The 21,741-nt window shown below is 37.7% G+C and overlaps 1 protein-coding gene across 2 annotated transcripts in view; it reads right to left on the bottom strand.

Moving 5' to 3' along the window:
- Positions 1-21,741, bottom strand: part of PLEKHG5 (pleckstrin homology and RhoGEF domain containing G5) — a 264,891-nt gene that overhangs the window by 138,833 nt on the left and 104,317 nt on the right. The gene's annotated exons all lie outside the window — the stretch shown is intronic.

Below are 21,741 nucleotides of genomic sequence, written 5' to 3' on the forward strand. Positions count from 1 at the left end.
AGTTATATTCTTGTATATAGGGGCAGTATTATAGTAGTTATATTTGTGTACATAGGAGCAGTATTATAGTAGTTATATTCTTGTACATAGGAGCAGTATTATAGTAGTTATATTCTTGTACATAGGAGGCAGTATTATAGTAGTTATATTCGTGTACATAGGAGCAGTATAATAGTAGTTATATTCTTGTACATAGGGGCAGTATTATAGTAGTTATATTCTTGTACATAGGAGCAGTATTATAGTAGTTATATTCTTGTACATAGGAGCAGTATTATAGTAGTTATATTCTTGTACATAGGGGCAGTATTATAGTAGTTATATTCTTGTACATAGGAGCAGTATTATAGTAGTTATATACTTGTACATAGGAGGCAATATTATAGTAGTTGTATTCATGTACATAGGAGGCAGTATTATAGTAGTTATATTCTTGTATATAGGGGGCAGTATTATAGTAGTTATATTCTTGTATATAGGAGCAGTATTATAGTAGTTATATTCTTGTACATAGAGGCAGTATCATAGTAGTTATATTCTTGTACATAGGGGCAGTATTATAGTAGTTATATTCTTGTACATAGGAGCAGTATTATAGTAGTAATATTCTTGTACATAGGAGGCAGTATTATAGTAGTTATATTCTTGTATTTAGGGGCAGTATTATAGTAGTTATATTCTTGTACATAGGGGCAGTATTATAGTAGTTAAATTCTTGTACATAGGAGCAGTATTATAGTAATTATATTCTTGTACATGGGGGCCGTATTATAGAACTAATATTCTTGTACATAGGGGCAGTATTATAGTAGTTATATTCTTGTACATAGGAGCAGTATTATAGTAGTTATAGTCTTGTACATAGGGGCAGTATTATAGTAGCTATATTCTGGTACATAGGGGTAGTATTATAGTAGTTATAGTCTTGTTCATAAGATAAGTTTTATAGTAGTTATATTCTTGTACATAGGAGCAGTATTATAGTAGTTATATTCTTGTACATAGGAGCAGTATTATAGTAGTTATATTCTTGTACATAGGGGCAGTATTATAGTAGTTATATTCTTGTACATAGGAGCAGTGTTATAGTAGTTATATTCTTGTACATAGGAGGCAGTATTATAGCAGTTGTATTCTTGTACATAGGGGCAGTATTATAGTAGTTATATTCTTGTACATAGGATAAGTTTTATAGTAGTTATATTCTTGTACATAGGAGCAGTATTATAGTAGTTATATTCTTGTACATAGGAGCAGTATTATAGTAGTTACATTCTTGTACATAGGAGCAGTGTTATAGTAGTTATAGTCTTGTACATAGGAGGCAGTATTATAGTAGTTGTATTCTTGTACATAGGGGCAGTATTATAGTAGTTATATTCTTGTATATAGAGAGCAGTATTATAGTAGTTATATTCTTGTACATAGGAGCAGTGTTATAGTAGTTATATTCTTGTACATAGGAGGCAGTATTATAGTAGTTATATTCTTGTACATAGGAGCAGTATTATAGCAGTTATATTCTTGTACATAGGAGCAGTATTATAGTAGTTACATTCTTGAACATAGGAGCAGTATTATAGCAGTTATATTCTTGTACATAGGGGCAGTATTATAGTAGTTATATTCTTGTACATAGGAGCAGTGTTATAGTAGTTATATTCTTGTACATAGGAGGCAGTATTATAGTAGTTATATTCTTGTACATAGGAGCAGTGTTATAGTAGTTATATTCTTGTACATAGGAGGCAGTATTATAGTAGTTGTATTCTTGTACATAGGGGCAGTATTATAGTAGTTATATTCTTGTATATAGAGAGCAGTATTATAGTAGTTATATTCTTGTACATAGGAGCAGTGTTATAGTAGTTATATTCTTGTACATAGGAGGCAGTATTATAGTAGTTATATTCTTGTACATAGGAGCAGTATTATAGCAGTTATATTCTTGTACATAGGTTGCAGTATTATAGTAATTAGATTCTTGCACATAGGGGCAGTATTATAGTAGTTATATTTTGTACATAGGGGCAGTATTATAGTAGTTATATTTTGTACATAGGGGCAGTATTATAGTAGTTATATTCTTGTACATAGGAGCAGTGTTATAGTAGTTATATTCTTGTACATAGGAGGCAGTATTATAGTAGTTGTATTCTTGTACATAGGGGCAGTATTACAGTAGTTATATTTTTGTACATAGGATAAGTTTTATAGTAGTTATATTCTTGTACATAGGAGCAGTATTATAGTAGTTATATTCTTGTACATAGGAGCAGTATTATAGTAGTTGTATTCTTGTACATAGGTTGCAGTATTATAGTAATTAGATTCTTGTACATAGGTGCAGTATTATAGTAGTTATATTCTTGTACATAGGAGGCAGTATTATAGTAATTATATTCTTGAACATTGGGGCAGTATTATAGTAGTTATATTCTTGTACATAGGGGCAGTATTATAGTAGTTATATTCTTGTACATAGGAGCAGTATTATAGTAGTTACATTCTTGTACATAGGAGCAGTGTTATAGTAGTTATAGTCTTGTACATAGGAGGCAGTATTATAGTAGTTGTATTCTTGTACATAGGGGCAGTATTATAGTAGTTATATTCTTGTATATAGAGAGCAGTATTATAGTAGTTATATTCTTGTACATAGGAGCAGTGTTATAGTAGTTATATTCTTGTACATAGGAGGCAGTATTATAGTAGTTATATTCTTGTACATAGGAGCAGTATTATAGCAGTTATATTCTTGTACATAGGAGCAGTATTATAGTAGTTACATTCTTGAACATAGGAGCAGTATTATAGCAGTTATATTCTTGTACATAGGGGCAGTATTATAGTAGTTATATTCTTGTACATAGGAGCAGTGTTATAGTAGTTATATTCTTGTACATAGGAGGCAGTATTATAGTAGTTATATTCTTGTACATAGGAGCAGTGTTATAGTAGTTATATTCTTGTACATAGGAGGCAGTATTATAGTAGTTGTATTCTTGTACATAGGGGCAGTATTATAGTAGTTATATTCTTGTATATAGAGAGCAGTATTATAGTAGTTATATTCTTGTACATAGGAGCAGTGTTATAGTAGTTATATTCTTGTACATAGGAGGCAGTATTATAGTAGTTATATTCTTGTACATAGGAGCAGTATTATAGCAGTTATATTCTTGTACATAGGTTGCAGTATTATAGTAATTAGATTCTTGCACATAGGGGCAGTATTATAGTAGTTATATTTTGTACATAGGGGCAGTATTATAGTAGTTATATTTTGTACATAGGGGCAGTATTATAGTAGTTATATTCTTGTACATAGGAGCAGTGTTATAGTAGTTATATTCTTGTACATAGGAGGCAGTATTATAGTAGTTGTATTCTTGTACATAGGGGCAGTATTACAGTAGTTATATTTTTGTACATAGGATAAGTTTTATAGTAGTTATATTCTTGTACATAGGAGCAGTATTATAGTAGTTATATTCTTGTACATAGGAGCAGTATTATAGTAGTTGTATTCTTGTACATAGGTTGCAGTATTATAGTAATTAGATTCTTGTACATAGGTGCAGTATTATAGTAGTTATATTCTTGTACATAGGAGGCAGTATTATAGTAATTATATTCTTGAACATTGGGGCAGTATTATAGTAGTTATATTCTTGGACATAGGGGCAGTATTATAGTAGTTATATTCTTGTACATAGGGGCAGTATTATAGTAGTTATATTCTTGTACATAGGGGCAGTATTATAGTAGTTATATTCTTGTACATAGGGGCAGTATTATAGCAGTTATATTCTTGTACATTGGGGCAGTATTATAGTAGTTATATTCTTGTACATAGGGGCAGTATTATAGTAGTTATATTCTTGTACATAGGGGCAGTATTATAGCAGTTATATTCTTGTACATTGGGGCAGTATTATAGTAGTTATATTCATGTACATATGAGCAGTATGACAGTAGTTATATATTTATACAAGGGGGATAGTATTATAGTACTTATATTCTTGTACATGAGGGGCAGCATTATAGCCATTATTTTCTTGTCTACAGTAGAACATCACATTGTTCAATATTTTTATGGCTAAATAAGGGTCTTAGGTTAATAGAACATAACATATATTTATATTAATAATGTGCACACTTTCCAAAATTCTTAGTAAAGTAAGTATGAATTTAAATGGATACAATAATTAATAATAATAACACATAATATTTCATAGCTAGAGTTAGGGCATTAACGATTTCAACCACCAAAACTGATTCTTAGCCACGAGCACAACAATTTCACGGGAACACAGGGCTTTACTAAATAAGACATGAGAGCGGAGAGTCCACTTTAAGAGAATTTTTAACACAGTTGCAAAACAGTATGGCTGCACAGAATTTAATTATGCGATATATACATTATATATATATATCCTTTTCGAGCTCTTTCCGGCAAGAGGTTTTTGAGGACATGCTGGTCTTTTGCAATAAAAGGAATATTCCCTGCAAGGTTCCTAAAATACATGTTGCTGAGCCAGGCAGAAAATGACAGTCACAAAACCACTTCTCTAACTTCTTGTAAATTATAAAGAGCACAAGCTGCGGTGAGGAGCCATAACTGCTCTAAATACAAAACTAGTTATTACGGCCCATGTGCAGCTGATGTTCTCCCGGTAAATGGAAAGCCGCTTGTAATTTTACAAAGTGGAAGTCTTTGTTCACGTCGTTCCATATGTTGCGCAAAATAGGTCCTACCATAGAGAAAAACACAACAGATGGAACCATTTACTAGGAATGGATATAAACGTTGAGATTTCGGGATATGGCGGTAAATCCCCATGTGTTATCTGATATTTCTCCCTCTGCCATAGGTTTCGCCCTTAGGCCTCTGTGATTTTTCTCATATGCAAAAAAAAAAAAAAAACGGTCGGAGTTTCATCAGTTTTTTGATCAGAGTTTCACAATTTTGCAATTTTTTTCCGGATGAAAAATAAAATGCTGGAGGCTTTTTTAGCTCCTATTATTATTATTATTATTATTATTATTATTAATTGTATTATTTATTATTATAGCAACATTTATTCCATAGCGGCTTTACATGTGTAAAGGGGTGTACATAATATCTATCAAACAGTTTGTGAAAAAAAACACACAGAACATGGATGGCATCTAAGTTCTGTCTGGTTTTTTAACAGATCCATAATCTTGCATTGGTGAGAATGATCCAAGACTCAGATCAAATTCAAACAAGTCTTGTCTTTATGTTGGAAATACAAGAACATGTGACCAGCCCCATAGACGATAATACACAGGTAAATGAAAAACTGAATGAGCCCTTGGACCATGTGCACACTGAGCATTTTTCAGAGTTTTTAAAGCAGAAACTCAAATTTTTTTTAGGTCTTTTGAGATTTGGAAGAGGATTTCTGCTTAGTTTTGTGCTCAAAAAACTCCTCTACAAACTCCATGTGTATACAGCCTTGGTTCAGTATTGCAAAAAATTTGTTTGCATTACATTATATTTCGTTGCTGATTTTAGGTGCATGGTGCATATAGAAAAACTGCAACAAATCTAAAGAAGAAAAAAAAGAATTAAAATTCAGTTCAGTTTGTTTTTCAGGAGCATGAGACGTAGTATAGTCAAGTAATCTGCTTATTTTGTGCTGATCTTATCCTGGCGTGATGTCAGAGCTGTGCTATATGCTCTGAGCCAATCAGATTTCTCCCTGGTGCTTCCACTGTTCCTCCTGCTTCACTCAAAACTGAGGAAGAGATACTGCAGCAGCATCCCCCTCTTCCCCTCACTCCCTGTTTTTTTTTAGTTTACTTTACTATTTTGGGTAATTTGGTGATAGATGAGGTTTTTATGCAATTCTAATAAGTCAACTACACCCTTAACGGACTTTTCCAGCTGCGAATTTCATCCCAAATGAAGGTGAGAAAGAGGAAACTTCTCAATGAAATGATTAATTGCCACCAATGTATAAACAAATGTCTATGGCTCCTATTGACCGAAGTAGGAGCTAAATACAGATTGTTCCCTAGTGGTGACAATAGGCAGTCAGTATTTTTTTTGTTCTTTTGTGGGGAGGAAGGTTAAATTTGTTGCTTATTGCTAAAATAACAAAGCATCAAGTCTTATGAATCACATTAAGTCAATCTGTCAAATAACCTATGCTGCTGGTTTTGAGACGTGCCCATTAATATTACTTGAAAGTATAATATATGTATTAACTACTACATAGTTATTGTCTTCTCTAATGGTGAGAGGCAAAGGTTAACTGATAACAATCTAATAGACAATTCAGCTATAAATATGCAATAAACAATGGATAATGTGATACAATCTGAAATTACAGTCTTGCATTTTCTTTGTGATATCCTCCTGCACATGATGGGAGATTTTCTCCAGCGCCATAAATAATCGCCATTGTTCACGGTGCCAGCGTTGAGCCGCTACTTGCTATTCATCGGAATTACAGTTTAGCATCTATTGTGTATTTAGATCTAAATTAAGGAAGAATTTTAGATTTTTAGCTCTGGGAAAACAAAATGTGATGGAATAATCCAAAACACAAACTATAAATTAATAGGAAAAAGTATTATTATAGGGGACCGTGGTACCACTGAGTGAGTGCTGGTGGGTCACCCTGTGGTTGCTGTACAGAGGTAGCCAGCTTTAGTTGCATTTAAAGGGGATATTGTAACAGTAGTGTAATGCTAGGGTTTGCCTTTATTTGACGATGGGTAAGGGTCTGGCTATAGGAGCCCCCATCAATCATTATAACAAAAGGGCCAACGCATTTCATGCCTCATTCATTTCAGTTTTTTTCACGTACCAGAAAAAGTGAGTTTTGGTCAGGTTGACCCAAATATAACATCAGTTTCTCCCATACATGAAGAGGAAAAAAAAAATCTCTATTCTTTTGATATACAACCGTTTGAGAAAATCAGACGGCACTCGGATGTCATCCGATTGCGCTCCGATTTTTTTCATGAACTTATAGACCTGCGTTGCTGATTCTGATCTAACACTTGGATCAAAATCAAACATGTTTCAGCCATTTTGCACAGTCCACTTGGTCCTCAGAAAATCACAGACATGCGAGTGACCCCACTCACTACTGTAGGTACGAGCGCTAGCCGTGAAAAACACGGCTAGAGCTCGTACGTGAAAAACGGAAGTCTGCATGAGGCCTTAGGGTATGTGCACACGTCGCAGATTTGCTGAGGATCTGCAGCGCTTTTTCCGTGCAGATTCGCTGCAGATCCACAAGTGATTTACAGTACAATGTAAATCAATGGGAAAAACAAAATGCTGTTCCAATGGTGCGGAATTTTCCACACGGAATCCGCAGCGGATTATTTTAAGTACCATGTCAATTCTTTCTGCGGATCTGCAGCGTTTCTGCACCCACTCCATTATAGAAATCCGCAGGGGGTAAAAATGGATGAAATCCGCCCAGAATCCGCAGTAAATCCGCTGAAAAAACAGACAAAATCCACCCCCCAAAAAAGTGCACATTCTGCCAAGAGATGCAGATTCCGTGCAGAAAATTCTGCTGGCAAATTTGCAACTTGTGCACATAGCCTTCAGACATCTGATTTTCACGTATGAGTGATATCCGTGTTTTTCATGGATAGCACTAGAACCTGTGAAAGTCTATGGGGCTATTCACAGGTTCGGGATTTTTCACCGACCTAGGGGTCCATGGTAAATCGCAGACCCCTATCCGATTTTGATTCAGCGGTAGGATCAAAATCGGCAATGCAAGTCAATGAGTTTGTGAAAAAATCAGACCGTTGTTGGAGAACATCCAAGGACTGTCAAAAAGGGAAAAGGTGGAGAAACTATTTCTTTGTGTATTTCTTCACGCTTGAGAAAAATGGATGGGGCTCTGATCACAATCTGATCAAACTCTGATCGAAATTATAGGTCCTTTTTTTCGTACGTGAGAAAAATGAATGAAGCCTTAGGCTACGTTCACACGATCCGTTTTTTGCTGCGGATCCGTAGCGGAATTGCAGCTACGGATCCGCAGCCGTTTTCCATGCAGGGTACAGTACAATGTTACCCTATGGAAAACAAAACCCGCTGTGCCGACGATCCTTTTTTTCGCTGGAAAATCCGCCCGGATTTGCCAACGGAAAAAAGAAGTACCATGTCAATTCTTTCAGCGGATTCCGCTGCGGGTTTCCAACAGCACCAATAGGAAACTGCAGTTGGAAACCCGCAGTGGAATCCGCAGAAGAAAAAGGACACAAAGCCGCCGAGAGAAGCACCGCCGTTTTCCACTGCGGATTTCCCCGAAAAAGGACCGGAAAAATCCGCAGTGAAAAACGGATCGTGTGAACGTAGCCTTAGACATTTCAGCAAATTCAGCAAGGAGCTACATCTCAGCCGCGGTCAATGAAATGTTGTGCAGAGGGAAAAATGCCGAGCGCCCCAGCCCGTCATTTAACAAGTCATCTCTGAGACCCCCATGTTCGGAAGTGGCTGGATGTCACCTTTCAATTTCAGACCAACTTCTTATTGAAAAGACCTATTTGCTTCCATTACAATTTAGTGTTATTAATGGTTAATAAACCAATGTCCTCCTGTAAAGACAGCTTAGAGCACAGTGTGAGACTGTAAGGACGTGTGATACGAAGGTGCGGCCCGATAACACTTATTTTTCCATCTTATATAGGTCATGTACTGTATATATAGGTTATTATAATTAACTTTGTGCTAATGATGTGGTTTTTCCCGTCAGTCTGCAGGTCTAACATGTCAGATACATTGGCGGATAATCAGCCATGCTCATTTCGGAAACACTCATTCCTGATCATTGGCCCATGTCAACATTGCTCAGCCAACGAGCCAGCAAATGCCTTTATGCCGCCTAAAAAAATAATCATTTTCAGCAGCACATCTCCCCATGCAAAACGGGAATGTGCTGCAGACAGCACGCGAGCACTGACCCGCAATCGAATAATTTGCCCCCATAGGGTTTACATTGACCTGTATAAAAACCTATAACGTCCGTCGACTTGATAGGCATCAGTACAATTAATATCCGGTAGGCAGATGGACCATTAAAGCATTAACAGGGTAAGGTCCAAATTTATACTTAAAGGGATAATGCTCTGTAACATTAGTGACATTTATGTATACCACATTGTCCCCACAGGGGTAAGGAAACAAGGGTCCCTGTTATAAAACAATGCCCTTTTGTTATCGGCCGGCCCCGGATGGTGGCCTCAGTCTAGTGCTTTACTTATCTCAACAATCCTCATTATACATTTAAGGGATAATATTGTTTTTTTTTGTTTTTTTTTTCAAGAAGTTAACATCCATATAACAACTTTCCACATGTGAGGATTTTTATGGATCTATTGAAATTCCACATTCATTCTCTAACATTGAGACACGTCAGACTTACCACGGAACGTGCAATATGTAGGACATAGCCCAGGGACTAGCACAGATCTCATAGGTTCTTATTTACGGACAAATTCGTTTTTACATATATATTCCAATAAAATGACAAATGCACCTGTATTATTTTTGCTTGGCTACTGCTTTAGGGCCATTGACGGATATGATCAAGATTGGTGGAGGACTTTTCTGGGAGCTACATAAATATGTATGAAGTGTCTCAGATACTACAGGTTCTAGTCTACATTGTGGGACTTGGAGTTGTACCTCACCTGTCCTGGCTCCAGCGCCGGGCTCTGCATTCTCCGAATGCTTTGACCGGCTCCCTCTGTTCTCCACATGTTGGGTTATCATAGAGCGCTCCTGTGAGGTCAGGCTCCCATGCCTGATAGACTGGCTCTACTATACTGTTGGACCAGATTTGCCTCAGATCCTCCTGGGTCACTCAGCTCTGCTTCTCTGATTCCTTGTCACTGAGTCGACTCTGCTACATTGCGGTGCAACATTGCTAAACCAATTGCTGTGACTTCTACTCTGCCTCACCAGCTCTTGTTGTTCCAGTTTTGCTCCTTTGGTTGCCCTCTGCTTCCAATCTTCCAACTGGATCGTCCTGTTTGTCCGAGCTGTTGCACCAGTGCCATCTGTCAATGCTGTTGACCCCAGAACAGCGACAAGCCTCATTTCCACTATAAGGCCAGAGACACACTGGTGCGAGATACGGCCGAGTCTCGCTGGTTAAAAGCAAGCTGTGGCACCTGCACTCCGGAGCGGAGCGTGCAGCTGCATAGCAATACATGGAGCCGCACGCTCCGCTCCGGAGTGCCGGTGCCACAGCTTGCTTTTAACCAGCGAGACTCGGCCGTATCTCGCACCAGTGTGTCTCCGGCCTAATAGTGACAGACACAGCTCCCCCATAACAGTAACAGCCACATTTCCTCCATAACAGAGACAGCCACAGGGCCTCAATAACAATGACAGACAAAAAAGGCTCTTAAAATTCAGTCTATATGTCAATAGGCTGGGCAGTAGCTAGGAAAGGCTAACGAGCCATGAGCCCATGGTGCCAGCCAGTCAGTCTGCCCTGTCCGGAGTATTTGGCTCCAAGGTAAGGACAATGAACTGTGTTTGGCTACGGCTCTGTAGCAGGAGCTGGTGACCCCTTTATAAATAGAGACATATAAAGTATAGGAAGGAGACAGCTCATTCCACTGATGATTTATTGTCCATACTTAGTCTGAGAGCAGAACAATATTATATTTCATGTAACCATTTTCTTCTCAGTAATGAGCTCCTGCTACCAAACCAAATACATTTACCGAAGTTTCCTACTTTTACAATAATGACTATGTGAGTTCCATAACCGCGGCGGAGAGGTGCCCGCCACCTCTCTGCTGTATTATTCCTGAGATAAATGGAATCAGAGGACAGATCACAGGGCCTCCCCCCCCCCCCCGTCACATGTGACCCCCGTGTGATACTTGTGTAAGCAACAGCATTCCACTTGCTCATGTCTCTCCTACTAGTAATTCTATGCAGCCCATGGACTTACAATGAGCCCACCCAATAATGACAATATGGAAATATACACAGCGGTGCTTCAAAGTTTGTGGACCCTTCATTAGTTTCCATACTTCTGCATAAATTTGACCCAAAGAGTCATCAGATTTTCACAAAAGATTCTAAAAGTAAAGAGAAAATAAAAAATATTAGACTGTCTTTTTGTTAGGAAAATGATCCATTACCACACATCTTTAAGTGGCAAAAGTATGTGAACCTTTGATTTCAGTATCCGGTGTGACCCATTTGTGCAGCAATAACTGCATCTAAACTTTTCCGGTAATTGTTGATTAGTCCTGCACATCAGTTTGGAGGAATTTTAGTCCATTCCTTCCTGTAAAACAGCTCCACTTCTGTTATATTGGCTGGTTTTCTCCCATGAACTGCTCACTTTAGGTCCTTGCAAAACATTTCTATATTTCTATTATGGTCAGGACCATGACTTGGCCATTCCAAAACTTTAACTTTATTCATTAACTATTCTTTTGTAAAACAACTTGTGCGCTTTGGGTCTTTGTTTTGCTACCTGACTCACATCCACTTGAGATTCAGCTCATGAACAGATATCCTGACATTTTCATTTAGAATTTGTTGCTATAAATCAGAATATCTTGGTCCGCCAATGATGGTAAACCATCCTGGCCCGGATGTTGTAAAAAGGCCCAAATCATAATACTACCACCATATTTCTCTGAAGGTGTGAGGTTTTATGCGGTAATGCAGACTATTTCTTTCTCCAAACAGAACGCTTCTCAGTTAAAACAAAATTTAGTCTCATCCGTCCATAAAATATTGTTTCAGAAGCTTTCTGTCTCAAATAGGTGATCTGTAGCAAACTGCAGATGGTAGCAATTAATTCTTCCATGCACACCTTTGGTGTTCAGTGTTCTGTGGACTCAGGAACATTAACATTAGCTAATGTGAGAGAGGCCTTTATTTGCTTACCTATTACCTTTGGTTCTTTTGTGACCTTGTGGACTGTTATATGCTTCGTTCGTGGACTAATTTTTGTTGGTCGTCCACTCCTGGGGAAGGTAATAATGGGCTTACGTTTCCTCCATTTTACACAATCTGTCTGACTGTGGTATGGTGGAGACTAAACTCTTTTGAGATGGTTTTGTAACCTATTCCAACCTGATGAGCATCATCAACTCTTCTGGGGTCTTCAGAAATCTGCTTTGCTCTTGCCAGGATACAGTACAGTTCCACAAATGTGTTATGAAGATTGGACTTTGATAGATCCCTGTTCTTTAAACAAAACAGGACACCCACTCACACATGATTGTCATCCGATTGATTGAAAACACCAGGTTATATTTTCACATTTAAATTACCTGCTAAACCTAAAGGTTCACTTTCTTTTGTGTAATGCTGATGGGTGTGGACAAGGCTGCCACCAGGAATTTCCCATACTGGCAACGTTTTCGGCCCCCCTGAGACTTTGCTCAGGCTCCACCCCAACTCCGCCTCCACCCCTCGAACCTTACACAGTCCCACCGCCTACTTTTGGAAAAACTCCAGTTCTGCACCACATCCTCACCAATCACACATTAACAGTTCCCATTGAAAACCATATCACATACATATCATGTAGTATGTCTGACTCCCAGACAGAAGTCTGCATTTAAAGTCTTCTCCTTCAAACCACATACCCAAGCCCTTTCCACATCCTGCCAACTTCAACTCAAAAATATTTCACGGATCTGTGCAAGAATCTGCAAAAACCCTAGTCCATGCCCTCATCATCTCCTGCCTTGACTACTGCAACCTCCTGCTCTGTGGCCTCCCCTCGAACACTCTGGCACCCCTCCAATCTACTCTAAACTCTGCTGCCTGACTAATCCACTTATCCCCCCTCTATTCCCCGGTCTCTCCCCTCTGTCAATCCCTGCACTGGCTCCAATGAATCTGTTTCAAACCCAATCAATAGAGATAGAAATAAAAAACCTTTTATTTGTTTTCAATTTAGTCCCCAGTTTAGTAAAATTAAAAACCTTATTAATAAATTTCTACCCATCCTCTATGAGGACTCAAGTCTGGCGAGAATTCTTGACACGGGCATTAATGTAATTCCCAGAAGGGCTGCTACTATAGGCAACAGAATTTCCCCGAGTATGTTCCGCTCAGATAAAAACATAAGTAAAACATGGTTAAATCATAATGGGTTTTACAAATGCGGCAGTAATAGATGCAAAATGTGCGCCCACACGTCAGTTAATAAATCATTCACTAACTCTGAGAAATCACAAAATTTTATTATCAAACAATACATTAACTGCAATACTGCCTTTGTGATATACAAAATTGATTGCACTATGTGTCAATTGTCATATGTTGGCTGCACATCACGCAAGCTAAAAGTACGGATCAATGAACATTTATATGACATAGAAAATGCAGGTAATTCTTCTCGATCAGTTTCAGCTGCATCCAGACATTTTATTACTCAACATGCTTGCAGCACCAAATATTTTTTGGCACATGGCATTGAACGTGTTAACAAACCTCAGCGAGGTGGGAATTTCAAACGTTGTCTTCTCACACGTGAAGCCTTTTGGATCTATCACCTAAACACCCGGTTTCCAGCCGGTCTTAATAAACGTAACGAGTTAATGTATCATTACTAACATCACATTATGAGCTGTTTATATAATTTTTCGTTTCCATCTTTTTTATGTATATTCACATTGTAATGAATTTTTACATAAATATGTTGTTTTTATGATTTTTGTATTGCATTAGAAGGACCTTAAGTCACATGTTTTTGTACTTCATGCTGATTGGTTGGTAGTACCTTTAAAATGTTGATATGTCTGTGTTTATGTAGCTCTGAAAAAGATCTGTAACAGATCGAAACGCGTAGCTCGTTTCCCGTTTTATCATGGAGAGCATGACAACCCTTGTCTTTTAAATATGCACCAATAAAGGATTTAATTTTATTCAAGGCATCTTTGTGGAGCTGGAATCAACCCTGTTTTTCATTGTTATATTTCACCACGTGGATCGGCGTGGAGTTTCCGTGCACCTACCAACGGTTGTCTGGTGAGCTGGCTTTTTGTTTTTCTGTGTTTACTATACCGTTTGCCGCTGCTCCCGAACACTGCTCCCATATTTTAAATTGACTATATATATATTCGAAAATATTTACGGGACTGTTTGCACAGTATTTGGATTTATTATTTCTATGGCTACCATCCTATCTCGTGATAGATCTCAGAAGGCAGCACGTGTGTTTTCACAAGATGGTGCAGATCCCAAAACCGCACCTGATTTACAGGACAATGTGAATAATTTGGAAAAACTCCTATCACAGGAGACAAAAGTTTGGTGGGATCAAACTACTATGAACAATTACTTGGCAAAGGATATGATCCCACGTGGATTACGCATTAAAAAGATTCCTACTACTATTTTTTCATCAGAATTTCAAGAAGAATGGAATAATATTTTGAGCAATTGCTCTTTGAATTTAATGAGGCTTATTGTCAAATATGAGGATATGAAATTGAATGAAATACAGAAACAAATGGAAGATGTTAATGCGCTATTAGTACAATATAAGGACTTGTCTCAGTTTGATTCTCTCGTGGAGAAAATGCATGAAAATATCTCTACATTAGAGGATGACATTATGGAGAGAAAAAAGAGAAAGTTTACTAGAGACATGAATGACTATGCTACTAACAAAGTCTATGAATGGGGGCAGTGGGAGAACATAAATAGAACTCCCAGATCTATTTTGAAAAGAAACCAGTCTCACTTTAGACAAACGGCAGCAAAAATGCATGTGAATTTTACTTCCTCCGATCCAGATTCTTCGGATAATAATCGCAGTTTATCAGATGTGTCTGTTAATGATGCAGGAGCGGGTGGAAAGAAAAAGTTTTTTCGGCATTCAAAAAACGCCAAAGGCGTGGGGGCAGAAAACATCGTGGAAAATCAAGGTGTTACAACGCGCAACAGGAGACGCATGTTCAAGTGAACAATAATGACAATGTTTTGAATCTATCATCTAGAGTCCTAACTAATGATCAACTTGCGGTTTTATCCCTTGGTTTGAATTTCGTCCCCAGCCAGAGATTTGATTTATTTTCCACCCTTTTGGATATCAACAAGTTCATCCGCAATTTAACAGTTAAAAAGCATTTTTTGACCAATGTGGATAATGCAGAAGATGTTGAACAACAACAACAAGAGATCTCTTCCCAAACTAATGAATTTCATGGAATGGATTTTTTCGATCAGGTTTCTCTAGTTTCTTTACAATCTTTACACAATGAGAATCAGGCAAATGTAATAACAACTAATCAATCTCATAATTTTTCAACAAAAAAACCCAATTTTTATCCCATCCAGTCCAGATCCGAATGTATGGACAGATTCCAGGAGGTGATGGAGCGAGAATTGCGTAATCTGGATCAGAATGTAACCCTCAATAGATCTGAATTTGATAACAATTTTTCAAGGAAGCAATGGCAGGCTTTACATCAGTTACAGGACATGAAAGATATTATAGTTAAAATGTCTGATAAAGGTGGTTTAGTGGTTGTCCTTAATGTAACTGATTATCATTTCAAACTAATGGAATTGTTGTCTGATTCATCTACTTATATTGAACTGAAGGGAAATCCATCCATGGAATTTAAAAATGAAACAATCAAAATAATCGAAGAGGGTGTCAGTTTGGGGGTTATAACTAAAAAACAATCGGATTATCTAATTGTACAAGACCCTGTGTGCCCCATCATACATGGCTTACCAAAAGTACACAAAAGCGAAAGGATCCCCCCCCTAAGACCAATAGTATCTGGCATTGGCTCAGCTAATGAGCATCTCTGTGAATGGGTTGATTCCCTATTACAACCGCTTGTAAGTAAAATCCCTGGGTATATCAAGGACTCACGGGAAGTCTTGGGAGTTTTTTCTGATAAAAAATGGTCAGCAAAATTTACGTGGCTCTGCTGCGATGTGGTCTCATTGTATTCATGTATTCCACACTGTGTAGCTATGCAGGCTTTACAGTTTCAGTTAGACAGTCTTAGTAATTATTCTGTGGATTTAAAACAATATATTCTACAGGTTACTTTTTTCCTTATGACTCACAATTTTTTCACATTTGATTCTCGTTATTATTTACAGAAAACAGGTGTGGCCATGGGGGCTAAATTCTCACCCTCTTTGGCTAACCTAGTCATGGCATTTTGGGAGCATAATTATATTTTTTCTGTTTCCAATCCTTTTTTTCCCTGCATCCAATGGTATGGCAGATACATCGACGATCTACTTATCATTTGGTCTGCCGATGTATCTGCCATACCTGATTTCATCAATTATTTGAATTTGAATGATTATAATTTACGGTTTACTCACAGATTTAATCAAAATGAAATTAGTTTTTTGGATTTAAATTTAATTGGTATTGCTGATCATGTTATAGAGACAAAAACCCATCATAAATCTCTTAGCGGCAATTCTATTCTACATGCTCGAAGTGGACACCCTTTACATACCATTCAGTCTATACCGGTTGGTGAGTTTGTCAGAGTCAAGAGAAATTGTAGTGACAATTTAGTATTAAAAGATGAAATTAAAATGGCAGCCAATAAATTAAAACGTCGTAGCTATCCACATTGGATGCTAAATAGGGCTCGCAAAATTGTTGATCATAGAGATCGTCACGATTTAATTATACCAATTAGTACAAATGAATCTGTTTCAAACCCAATCAATAGAGATAGAAATAAAAAACCTTTTATTTGTTTTCAATTTAGTCCCCAGTTTAGTAAAATTAAAAACCTTATTAATAAATTTCTACCCATCCTCTATGAGGACTCAAGTCTGGCGAGAATTCTTGACACGGGCATTAATGTAATTCCCAGAAGGGCTGCTACTATAGGCAACAGAATTTCCCCGAGTATGTTCCGCTCAGATAAAAACATAAGTAAAACATGGTTAAATCATAATGGGTTTTACAAATGCGGCAGTAATAGATGCAAAATGTGCGCCCACACGTCAGTTAATAAATCATTCACTAACTCTGAGAAATCACAAAATTTTATTATCAAACAATACATTAACTGCAATACTGCCTTTGTGATATACAAAATTGATTGCACTATGTGTCAATTGTCATATGTTGGCTGCACATCACGCAAGCTAAAAGTACGGATCAATGAACATTTATATGACATAGAAAATGCAGGTAATTCTTCTCGATCAGTTTCAGCTGCATCCAGACATTTTATTACTCAACATGCTTGCAGCACCAAATATTTTTTGGCACATGGCATTGAACGTGTTAACAAACCTCAGCGAGGTGGGAATTTCAAACGTTGTCTTCTCACACGTGAAGCCTTTTGGATCTATCACCTAAACACCCGGTTTCCAGCCGGTCTTAATAAACGTAACGAGTTAATGTATCATTACTAACATCACATTATGAGCTGTTTATATAATTTTTCGTTTCCATCTTTTTTATGTATATTCACATTGTAATGAATTTTTACATAAATATGTTGTTTTTATGATTTTTGTATTGCATTAGAAGGACCTTAAGTCACATGTTTTTGTACTTCATGCTGATTGGTTGGTAGTACCTTTAAAATGTTGATATGTCTGTGTTTATGTAGCTCTGAAAAAGATCTGTAACAGATCGAAACGCGTAGCTCGTTTCCCGTTTTATCATGGAGAGCATGACAACCCTTGTCTTTTAAATATGCACCAATAAAGGATTTAATTTTATTCAAGGCATCTTTGTGGAGCTGGAATCAACCCTGTTTTTCATTGTTATATTTCACCACGTGGATCGGCGTGGAGTTTCCGTGCACCTACCAACGGTTGTCTGGTGAGCTGGCTTTTTGTTTTACTGGCTCCCCATTACCCAGAGACTCCAGTACAAAACCCTAACCATGGCATACAAAGCCATCCACAACCTGTCTCCTCCATACATCTGTGACCTCGTCTCCCGGTACTTACCTACACGCAACCTCCGATCCTCACAAGATCTCCTTCTCTACTCCCCTCTTATCTCCTCTTCCCACCATCACATACAAGATTTCTCTCGCGCATCACCCCTACTCTGGAACTCTCTACCCCAACATATCAGACTCTCGCCTACCATCGAAACCTTCAAAAAGAGCCTGAAGACCCACCTCTTCCAACAAGCCTACAACCTGCAGTAACCACCGATCCACCAAACCGCTGCACGACCAGCTCTACCCTCGCCTACTGTATTCTCACCCATCCCTTGTAGATTGTGAGCCTTCGCGGGCAGGGTCCTCTCTCCTCATGTACCAGTAGTGACTTGTATTGTTTAAGATTATTGTACTTGCTTTTATTATGTATACCAATCATCACATGTAAAGTGCCATGGAATAAATGACGCCATAATAATAAATAATAATAATAATAATAATAGTTTAAAATGATTAGCGAAGAGAGGGTTAGACCAAATAAAGCACTGCTGATCAAGACACATGGTCTTCTGACATACAAAGGGTTAAAGTACCCATAAATATGTAAAAAAAAAAAAAGTTTACGAAAATGGTGTAAAAAATAAAATAAATAAAGTTAAAGTCACACATGCATTATTTTGGGTCACTATTGTGTTGCGCCCATTTTTTACAAGGCTGATCAGCTCAATGTGGATGGGACTGAGTCATAATGGACAAAATTGCTCTGCAGCGGCTTACATGGAACAAACAGTGTCCTTCACAAAAGGTCAAAGTGGTCCCTCATGATGGTGGTCTACAAGGGCCCTGTGTCAGCACAGAGAAAGAGACTGCCCAGAGCTGGACGCTTTTTCTCAACCTGCCCCATAGCAGCTCTATTGTCTACTTCCAATCATAACAACCATTAGAACTTGTAAAGGGGTTATCCAGCCTTAACCTACAAGTCTGCAGCACTCTATGTGACTGCAGACTTGTTAGTCCTCACATCGCGTGCACTGCATGCTGTGAGAATTCTCCGGAGCCGGCACAAGGGAACATTGGGAGCGTGACCACACATGTGATCCCATGCCGACTAGTTGTGCGTGACCTCGCTCAATGGAGGTGTATTGAGCGAAGGTGGATACAGTATAGTCGAGATGTGGCCAGATTGCATACTTGCGATCACATGACAGAACTACTGGTGCCGGCACTGGAGAATCATCACAACGTGCAGTGTGCGCGATGTGAGGATTCACAAGTCTGCAGTCACATATAGTGACTGCAGACTTGTAGCTTAAAACTGGACAATCCTTTAAATATCATTTTCACAAACTTATTCACCCAACAACACATACACATTTATAAGGGCACGTATGGTAACAAGTTTGTTGATTGTTTACAGTATCAATCAGCAGAATTTTGAATGCAGCTCCGAAGTATCATACGGATTGTTTATCTTTATTGCTTCTTGTTACAATGTAAGTATTTACAAACTGGCAGTGGAAAAAGGATTCCAACATGCCAAGTGATGGACGGCAACTGCTGGAAGATGAAGTTGGTTCTCCTCCGGCGGCTGTTAGCCGGATGAGATGCCCCCCTCCTTCAGGCTGGAGAAACCTTAAAACCATTCATGTTTCCCAGCGTCATGAAGCTTCAGGTCTCCCACACAGCAGTAAAAATGCAGAAAAAAAAGTGGACTCTCCACTGAATGTTTTCAGGCTTCCTCTTGTTAGACGTTCCTATGACAACCCCTTTAATCTGCTCAAAATTGTAAAAAAAAAAAAAAAACGCCCTCTCGTAAATTTCATTTTTTTTAACTTTTTTTTTGTATTTACAGCTTTTCTTCAAATTGAGTAGCGCTCTCACATTGAAATCTGCATTAACATGATTAGGAAGGAGAAGGTTGAAAAGTGCAAGTGTCGACTCAGACCAAAGAAAGAATGGTGATGGAAGCCCACGGCCTCTCCTGGTGACCTGCAAGGGGTTAATGTACCCATGAATATGTAAAAAAAAAAGTGCGAAGAACATGGTGTAAAAATGGCCAGAGGCTCAGAAGTGGCCGGGCTCGGTGCAGGCTGCTGTACAGTCATCTGGTATTCTCTGCAGCTGTATAAACAGTCTGGTTAGAACGTCCCCAGCACCGGGCGACTGTGAGCCTTGGCGCATATCGAAAAAACGTTTTCTGTCAAGGTCATGTAACGGAGTAATTTACTGTACAGCAGATACACACCACAGCAGAGCAGGGGGCTTTGTGTCCATCAAGGGTCCACGGTAAATAGTCCGGCAGCTTTATGGATCATTGGTGCTTTATTCATAACTCATAACAAAGGTTTTTTATTTTCTTTTTTCACCTTTCTTCAGTTTTAGAAAAAAAAAAATGTCTTCCTGTAAACAGCGCCACTCTAATCCATAGTCTGTGTGTGGTATTGCAGCTCATCACTATTCATGTGATACTGTCAGATTCACTCTGTCATCTGTGCGGAGTTGCCCCATAGACTTGCATTAGATCCTGTAAATCCGCAGTTAAAAAAAGGACATAGACATTACAAAGCTATCATCAACCCCATTAACTATTACCCTGATTGCCACCGCATCGGGGCAATTGAGAAGAGTCGGGCAAAGTGTCTGAATTGACACATCTAATGGATGAGAAAATCCGGGGGTGGCTGCGGACTTGTATTTTTAGGCTAGGAAGGGCCAAACAACCATGGACCTTCCAGCCTGATAAAAGCTGACACTTAACTGTTTTATCTAGGTTGGTTATCAAAAATAAGGGGAATCCCACGTCATTTTTTAAAATTATTTATTTATTAATTCAAGTATTCAAGTACTAACTAATCTCACGAATATCTATCTATCAATCTATCATCTATAATCTAGCTATCTATCAACTATTTATCTATCTCTTCTGTCTATCAATCGATCTATTATCTATCTATTTATCTATCTCATATCTATCTATCTAGATACAGTATCTATCTATCTATCTATATATATATTATCTATCTATCATTTATTATCTATTTCTTCTATCTATCTACATATGGTATCTATTATCTATCATCTATCTATCTATTACCTATTATCTATCTATTATCTATCTATCTATCATCTATTATCTATCTATCATCTGTCTATTATCTATCTATTTATCTATTATCTATCTATCTACATACAGTATCTATCATCTATTATCTATTTCTTCTATCTATATATGTATTATCTATCTATCTATCTATCTATCTATCTATCTATCTATCTACATATGGTATCTATCTATCTATCATCTATCTATCTATCTATCTATCTATCTATCTATCTATCTATCATCTGTCTATTATCTATCTATCTATCTATCTATCTATCTATCTATCTATCTATCATCTATCTATCTATTATCTATCTATCTATCTATTATCTATCTATCTATCTATCTATATCTATCATCTATCTATCATCTGTCTATTATCTATCTATCTATCTATCATCTATCTATCTATCTATCTATCTATCTATCTATCTATCTATCTATCTATCTATCATATGTCTATTATCTATCTATTATCTATCTATCTATCTATCTATCTATCATCTATCTATCTATAAAAAAGATGATGAAACAGCACGTTAAAAATTATATTGGGTGCACAGTCCACCATTTATTCTGTTGTAGCATAAGTAAAAAGAAGAAAAAGAAGTCAGCACTCCAAAACATAAATGTGGAAAAAGTAGACTTTATTAGTCCATCTAGTGTATGATGATGCCATTTTGCGGCAGCCACATTTTGTTTTCTCCAGCAAAATGGCGGCTGCACATGCACTGTAGTCT

Source organism: Ranitomeya variabilis, chromosome 4 (assembly GCF_051348905.1).
Source record: "Ranitomeya variabilis isolate aRanVar5 chromosome 4, aRanVar5.hap1, whole genome shotgun sequence".
Classification (NCBI taxonomy): domain Eukaryota; kingdom Metazoa; phylum Chordata; class Amphibia; order Anura; family Dendrobatidae; genus Ranitomeya; species Ranitomeya variabilis.